A 9237-nucleotide genomic window follows, 5' to 3' on the forward strand; every position below is an offset into this window, starting at 1 on the left:
GTAAGTTCAATTCAGAGATATCACATTTCCTCGGAGAAAAAAAAATGGATAAACCAAAGCAAATGTCATTTGAAGAATGAGTGAAATCCTGTATAGGAGAAACAGGGACAGTGTATTCTTAGACGAGCAGTCCATCTGTAACCTGCCCGTCTGTGGGTTAGTCAGCTGTGTGTTCAACAGCAGAAGTGAATCTTAATTACCTTTTCTCATCTGCCAACAGTGGTTTGATCTATACCATAGACGGGTGCGTCCACAGCTCCTTAGATCCAACAAGAAACGCAAGAGGAGTAAAGATGTTGACGTGGAAGACAGGTTCTTTGTCTCCTCAACAGGGAGGGCAATTCACAACCCATCCAATGACCTGTTGCGGCTGCATTCAAAGTAAGTGAACCATTTGCCCTCTTATATGTTTGCCCATGTGTTGTTCATTGTGCCTCAGATGAGATGTCTTGATACATTTCTAACATACTGTTTAAACTTGCACTTTAGATACAACCTCCCGTCAGTGACCAGCCAGATGGCGCGGAGAGCGTTTCAGACAGCAGCTGAGAGCTGGCCGGAAGCTGAGAAGTCAATGTTGGCCGATTACATGGGTTGAATGAGCACGGTTTAATCACGCGCATCCAAATATTACGGGTGCAGGATTGAAGATACGGTTCAAACAAAAAGTGAAGATCCGCACACTGGAGTGCTCCCATTGAAGCATTTTTTATTGGTAACATTTCAAGCCCTTACGGCCCTTCCTCAGACTTCCAGCAGGTGTTACACAGACCTCTTGGCCGATTACCAGACACATACCAACGTAATGTAAAAATTAAAAATTGAGTTTTATCTTTCTCCAGTTCTTCCAGCCGTTCGCCGAGTCTGGCGATACCACTTTTAATTCTATCCTAGCATAGATCATTGAATAGGATTAGACCAGTGGTCTAAGCATCACGCTTAAAAGTGACTAAGATTATGGATGTGTTTTAGTGTAGCGTGTAACCATCTTTAATTCTGCCTCTCGTGTAACCCTTCTTGTCAGTGTGAGTGTGACCTCCCTTTCTGTGTACTGTATGAGTGTTGTTGACTGCCCTATCGTGTGCCATGTATTGGTGTCTGTATTCCCCACAATAAAGCTAAATGTTTTGAACAAGCCTTGCTCGAGTCATCACAATATGATTAAAGGTGAGAGAGAGGGAGAGAACATAGCTAACTTAGGCTGTGATCAGATAGGACACGGTATTTGCAGTGAGATCCGGCTTTCTTAATGTTGTTTCCTTTTGGCAGTAAGCGTTTTGCGTGCTGCGTATGTGCTCAGAGCTTCATTCTGTCTAGAACTTCATTTGCAAACTTGAGCAGCTTATGTTAGGGTTAACTGACGTGAATGAATGAATTTGTGATTTCAGAGAAACAGGAAGAGGTTTTACTGTAGTTGGGTTGATGCATTTTTTAAGTGGCTACAGCGTAAAGTTTAAGTAGATAATGTTGCCGTCCCGCACTTCAGCATCGATTGTGTGCTTGTTTTCTCCCTCTTGACATGCATGCTGGACGTGACATTTGGGGTGTGGCTGCATCGTCGATTCTAGCTTTGATTTCAAAGTTCAAGATTGTGATGTCATTTCTGTTTGACTTCAAACCGAGATTGTGACACCTTTAGTAGGGGTTATTGCGTTTATAAAGATGTAGCAACTCTTGACTTTTAATTCAATTCGTAGCACAGTAATATAGAATGAAATGACGTGAACATGGGGGGTTGCAGTAGGTTTTGCAGCAGCAAAAAACATGATTCAGTCAATCATAATCAAGAACTAGAACTATCCGTTTCAAAACAATGTTGATAAAAATAAAGTGTTGATTAAAGCCTTGGCCACACAACTGGGCTATTCACACCCTGTTACATAACAACAAAAACATGTTGCTTGCGTGCCCAAAAAACATGGCCGACATTCGTTTTTTCGTCAGCAGAAAGTGAAGAATTCTGAACGGTTTCAGCACTAATATCTGTTCAAATTAAAGTTGAGATGGAAAAGTTGTGTTAATAATCTTTGTTCAGTGAACACATACAACCGTCAGTTTGTTAGCTAACAGAAATTTCGTGAATATGACGTTCAGGCCTATAAACTATATGTTTACCTGCAAACTTTATCTTCTTGTCTAAGCAGATGCAGTGGTCACATGCAAGGGCTGGTACGCGGAAGACCTGGGTTCGATTCCCGTCTGATGCGTTTTGGCGGAGTGAGTGTGCATGTGTACCAACGTCTCTGGAGAGAAGGCGCGCAATTTGAACAAGAAATCGGTTGTCAAACGGAAGTTTTGATTGCAACAATTAGCTAGTTCATGTACCAGGGTGTAAATAGCATGCAGTACTATAAATACCTGGGTACGAATAGCATCCACTTCTAATTGTACATTGATGCAAACAGCATACCTTATTCAGAGTGTCTATTACACAGCTGAGCTATTCACACTCTGTTATGTAACAACAGAGTGCACACCAGGGTACGAATAGCATACACTGCTAATTGTACCATTAAAATAAAGCCCTCTGCAATGTCTGCAGCAAGGAATTTGCATGTCACCGGAGTTTGTCAACTCTAAAGTCACACATCAATGCAAAGAAATAGTGTTGACATTCAAGGGAGTGTTAATTTATTTTCATTGTGTCCCCTGGGTTATATCTGTGGCCTGAAATGCCTGTATGAAAAAAAACTTCTTCCCGAAGCACTTTTGAATTGATTTCCTCAGCATATTACGTCATATCACAGATTATTATGGCCATTATTTGAACAGTGAAAATAATAATGAAAGAGTTTTTGAACTTTAATGTCACTAATGCTGATTATTCAATGATTCATTTGAATTTAAATATTCAAAATATATTCACAGCAAAAATTATATATGCGATTAATTTAGATTAATTAATCACAGAGTATGTAATTAATTTGATTAATTGTTTTAATCGATTGACAGCCCTAGTGTAAACAGATGTCTTTTGAGATGTCCCTTTACTTTGAAGTCCTTGCCACACTTGAGTGCATTTATACGGCCTCTCTCCTGTGGGCAGCCTTGGCCTACTGGTTAGCGCTTGGACTTGTAACCAGTTGCCGGTTCGAACCCTGACCAGTAGGAATGGCTGAAGTGCCCTTGAGGTACCTAACCCCTCATTGCTCCCCAAGCGCCGCAGTAGCAGGCAGCTCACTGTTTTGGGATTATTGTGTGCTTCACCTCACTGTGTGTTCACTGTGTTTCACTAATTCACAGATTGGGATAAATGCAGAGACCCAATTTCCCTCACGGGATCAAAAGAGTATATTATATATATACTGTATGTATTTTGTGTCTTTTGAGATCTCCCTCTTGAGAGGAACTCTTGCCACACTGATTGCATCTACAGTATATGGCCTCTCTATGTATTCTTTGGTGAACTCTGAGATTTCCATCCAGAGTGAAACCCTTGCCACACCTAGTGTATTTATACAGCCTCTCTCCTGTATGAATATGTTTGTGAGTTTTGAGATGTCCCGCTTGACAGAAACTCTTGCCACACTGGCTACAGAAAATTGTATGAAGGCTTTTCACACACTCACACAGCAGCACAGAGCTATCAACCAAAACAATAGGAGGGTCATCAACCAAAACAAAGCATGTGACATGCCACACTGTGGGTAACACTGGACACTGGAACAACTCTGATTAAACAACATGTAATGTGGAAGCCATTCCATAATTTCAGCAAAGACTCCAAAAGGTAAAGTTCCGCCATTATTCAGGACGGCCCGAACGTCCAACTTGGCCTTTTCATCCACTTCAGCAATGGCAGCTTCAGTGCTGTCCCTCAAGCATGCCCTCCGCAGATGGGCTAACCTGTGGGTGGAGCCAACCTGTGTGTAGCTCCACCCATCTTCAACAGACAGGTGAACCATACACGTGCTAATGGGTGGGGCTAACCTGTAAACAGAAGCATAAATAGAAGCATGACACTTTGGGAATTATCTTACTGTGCAGGAGATCTACAGACAACATTGCTATAGTAGATTTCCATTGCTACTGATTTTTCCTTTTTGCATTTTTCATTTCTTCCTTAGGCCTTCACCTGAAGCCAAAAAAGCAATTTTCATTGCTACACTGAGAAGCATTTATTCCATAGGCTTTCACCTGAAGATTCTGCTTAACTCAATCCTGAGAAATGGCTCCAAGAAAAGTGTCAAAGGGACACTCTCTGTTCTGCCCATTTTGTCGTAAAACCCAAGATAACCTGCCCGTCCACCTGTGTAGATCCTGCATGAGAACGAGCACTGAAGCAGACCGTTTGGCAGTGGTTGAAAAGGCGAAGATGGACGCTGCGGAAGTCCTGGATCGAGTATGGTACTATTGCATCCTTCAGAAAGTTAGGAAAAGTCAAGATCCAGTCCAAAGGTTGGTGGCTTCTACATTACTTTTTGTTTAGTCAGAGTTATCACATTCAGCTTGTTTTTGAAAGCCTTAAAACATGCTTTGTGTATATATGTAGGAATGTATCTCAGTTAATTGCCATGTAGGAATGCATCTCAGTGAATTGCTCCATTATCACCTCTCTCAGTCTTATGTGAATAGGTCATTGATTATTGATTGTAACTGCTTTAGTCAGAGCTCATGTCACTGCTCATGTCCAATCCCCAATAGGCCACATGCTTTGTTTAGTTAATGACCCTCCTATTGTTCTGGTTGACAGCTCTGTTCTGCTGTGTGAGTATGTGTGTGAAAAGCCTTCATTACCTTTTTCAAATATCTTGTTTTCCTTATTGAAAGCTTGATTGAGGAGCTGAAGCGTTATGACATGGTTAAGAATGGTGTCCCCCCACCTGATGCCGGACCATCCACCAGGCAGGCTAATTCTGATGCCGGACCATCCACCAGGCAGGCTAATTCTGATGCCGGACCATCCACCAGGCAGGCTAATTCTGATGCCGGACCATCCACCAGGCAGACTAATTCTGAGGCCGGACCATCCACCAGGCAGACTAATTCTGGTGCCGGACCATCCACCAGGAAGGCTAATTCTGTGGCTAGACCATCCACCAGGCAGACTAATTCTGAGGCCGGACCATCCACCAGAGACCGGGGAGAGTCAGCCGAAGTGGCATCTGACGGCAGTGGAAAGTTGTTTCAATGGTGAGAGTCTCAGTTTTCACAACTTATCTGTGATTTGTGTTTTTTAGTGTGGTTCACATTAAATCATAATAATGCACTATTATGACAAAAGTCTTATCCCACATTGCAGTGGCCGAGATGTGAATTATTCCCAGAAGACCAAGCAACTCATGCTTAAGAAGGAGCTTTATAACAAACATCCACTGGAAAATCCACTGCTGAAAGACTTTGCCGAACACCTAAGGATAGATCTCCTAAAAGAAAATTACAAACAGGAGGTGAGGACAATCAATACACACTCTGTGTTTATTAGGCACATTCATTAGAAAATTGACAAATGATAATAATACATAATAAGTTTATTTTATATAGCGCCTTTCTCAAACCCAAGGTCGCTTTACATAGTAGGAAGGCAGGGAAACACAATAACAAAAGAACAAAACAATACAACAGAGTCAAAGGCAGGGAAAAACAATAACAAATGATGAAGCAACAGTCATGATTAGAAGGTAATTTAACATTGTTGCTTTTATTTTCAAGTTGAAAATGTTTCTCGGTATCTGTACTATGTGAACCCTGAGCAAGTATCCCTGGAGTTTGTCAATGACAGAGAGAAGCTCCGACAGTACCTGCGTGACCTTTCTGAGGCAACACAATTGAACTACCTGAAGAGCTTGAAAAGATTCCTGGTTTACCACGCTAATTTATCAGATCTGAGGATGGAGAATGGTACACTCCAGGAACAGTGCCAGGACTTCATTGCCTTCATTGATAAAAAAAGTCACCTCTAAGCTGGTGAGCAAAAACATCACCCAAAAGAGGTTAGTTGATGTTTGTACCCCATGCAAATTATTACACTACAGAACTGGTAGTCCTCTCTCTGTAATATGATTTGTTAATACAGTTGATGTGTTTTGTCATAGGCATGACTTGTTGACTAGCAGCGAATGTCAGTTACAACCATATGAATGCATGACTGTTCTGGTGGCTGCCAAGAAGGACCTTTTGGCAATTATGAACAATTCTGTGGAGTTGTGGGTCTACTGTGTGTCCTCTATTGGCTGAGGTGAGATCACATGAGGGAGGATGTGGGTGAGTCTATTCCAAAACAGTTGACTGTCATAAAATATACTCTCCTGGAGAACATGACTTTATCAAGTGTTTTTGATTTACAAGGAAGATAAAACAAGGGAAACAGTAGGACAGAGAAAATAGGCACAGAGGTGAGATGCCTCTTCCCACTGTGTACAAAAAGCTTCTCTAATTTACCTTGATTATCAGATCTGTATTGCTCTCCAATTCAGAAACATAATCTACGACGTTTCTGAATTTGAAGAGCATTACACATTCCAAACTTGCTCTTCTCATGACTGTTTTGACCTAACAATGAGGTTCCTAACTTGATCCTCGTGTGACTGCTATGACTGAGGTTTGCATCCCTGCAGAATCAGAACGATGAGCGGAGCTCTTGCTCCCCCCAGTGCCGAGGCAGCAGGAAGAACAGAGGATGACATTCAGCATGACTGTCCATCCCAAGCACAGCGGGCAGACTGCAGGAGGTCAAGGGGACGATGTCCTGTACGCCAGTGTCCACTTCAAGACAGATGGTGCACAAAAAAGGTATCATTCTGTTACCCAGTAATCACGGTTGATAACAGCGTTATAATAGCATGTTGATGACATCACTGAAATATGCCACCGAGGGCATCGCAACCTGGAAGCGTTAACATTGTTTCACTTGACCCCTACTTGCTGTGTCACCTCACTGCTACTTTTGTCTTATGGCTGTGCTCATCTCTGTTGTCCTGTAATTCACTTGACCCACCAGAGGGGGAGCCCTCTGTGATCTACAGCAGTCTAAAGATAAGAATGTGAAGCAATATGACATCAACCATGAGCAAACAAAGTGAAGGTGATGCCATAATATATTTAGCTTATGGAGTGGGAGTATACTTTCATATATCTTTTCTTGTTACATTATCAATATGTTTAAATGCAACACCTATATTATTTGTAAGAAGTTGTTGATGTTTATGAGAACATGTTACAATTTTTTCTGATGGCTTAAGCACATTTTTTGTAACTATGGCTTTTTTTGCAAAACTCTACACACAAATGGCAAAACCTCTCACCCAATCAGCAAAACATTGTAGTTCTCTTGCAAAAGCTAACACACCTTGCTTATCTCTTCACACCTTCGTAAAAATGGTGTTTTCGTATCTAACAGTAAACACAAGCCATCACAATAGTAAGCACACAATGTGCCAACAACACACTGATGGTATGAATAAAAAACACATCTGGCTTTTGCTTTCTCTGTGCACAAGGTAGACTATGTCAGTTTGAGGTCATACTTTTGTCATAGTTCTGTAAACATACAGGGATCCAAACTTCAAGTATTGGTATTTATTTACACACATCAAAACAAACACAAGTGTGTTTTTCCAAGTCAAAACACAAAATAGCATTTCACTGAGACAAAACAAATCAGTCTACATTGGGTCGTCTCTCTCAAAATTCTGTCTACATTGCATGCAATGTCCTAGTCCAAGGCACCGGGAAAAATATATTCTGGAATGACGTATCCAGGCCTGACATGACAATATCCCCACATGTAGACTGTTTTTTTGTCTGTAAAAGGGCTATTTCTTTCTCTTCTCACTCTTCCTGCTCACTCCATTGTATATGTAATTTTATCACTAATTGTCTTATGTGGTGGCACGTGTGATGGATAAGGTGATACTTAGGCCTTGGTAATTAGTGTGAATGGGCTCAGCTGATGAATGATCATCTGAGCAGGTATATGCTCTATTTATACGCTTGAATTGTCGCCACTGCTATATGACATTTGCCTGAGGAAGACCCAGCCGGGTCGAAACGTTGCACACTTGAACACTTAATAAACAATATTAGCACTGACTGTGGGAATGACAGAAGCAGCTGCTGCCATCTACTGGTGAATACAAAGTTTTGCAAATATAAAGGGCTCCAATAGACCTCTGAGGTTCACCTACAAAAAGGCTGACATTTTTGCCTACCGTATTTTCCGGACTATAAGTCGCACTTTTTTTCATAGTTTGGCAGGTCCTGCGACTTATAGTCAGGTGCGACTTATATATGAAAAAAAATATATAATTGAACATGTTTTTAAATGTTAATTTATATTAACTGACATGAACCCTACATGAAACATTACCGTCTACAGCCTCGAGAGAGCGCTCTCAAATGCACAAGTACTGTGCACTTTCAGTCAGAGATTAGTGCTTGCGCTATGCCTGAAACACACATGCATACTTAAATCCTCAAATTATGGCCGGGATTCTATTTATAGCCGGGCCTCAGATTTGGAAAAATAAAAGCCAGTATAATTTTGTTACAACTCATAAAAGAGCTCTTCTTAATAATTTATATTGTTGGTTGGTTTAATATTGTTGCCAATGAAAAGTCATTGTACTACACCATGAGTTTCCAACACCTTGCTATCAAGCTACCAGTCGTACGCAGCCCCTTTCTGAGCTAGAGGCTGAAGCAAACGAGGAAAAACTCCCAAGAATGGGAGAAACATATAGGATGAAACCTCAAGCAGATCCACGACTCAAGGGCCTGACCCATCTGCCTGGGGTCAGTTACAGGACAGTAAGGTCTATATACAGAGAATAGAACATGGTATTTAGAGCCACCTGAGGTATATGTTACAAAGTGGTTGGATGGTTACATAACCAGTATGATGCATATTTAGTGTTAAGTTCAAATAGTCCAGTGTAGGGGATGAATTGTCCATAGGAATTAGGAGTTGTCATCGGGCAAATAGTGGCTCGCTAGGCTGCGCGGGCAGAAATCCGAGCATGGGGATAGCAATAGGCGATGGTAGGGCAATCATAGGGATGGGATTTCCCTAGTTCCCAAGTTTTTCCCTGGTTGGGTTTTAGAGTTTTAAACATGTTCCACCGAAGGGCTTTAGCTGTTTTGAAAACCATGTTTTGAGGAGCTGACACACAAATTTCTCACATCCAGCTAACACGTCTGGAGATGGATGAGGACCTACTACAAGCCTACAAAGTGTGTTAATGACACCATCATGACTTGATTGACTTGAAACAGAAACCTTTCCTTTCCCACGAGATA

Source organism: Alosa pseudoharengus, unplaced genomic scaffold (genome assembly GCF_046254945.1).
Source record: "Alosa pseudoharengus isolate Yale_2024_CS ecotype anadromous, Long Island Sound unplaced genomic scaffold, YU_APseudo_1.1 YU_APseudo_1.1_scf_70, whole genome shotgun sequence".
Lineage (NCBI taxonomy): Eukaryota > Metazoa > Chordata > Actinopteri > Clupeiformes > Clupeidae > Alosa > Alosa pseudoharengus.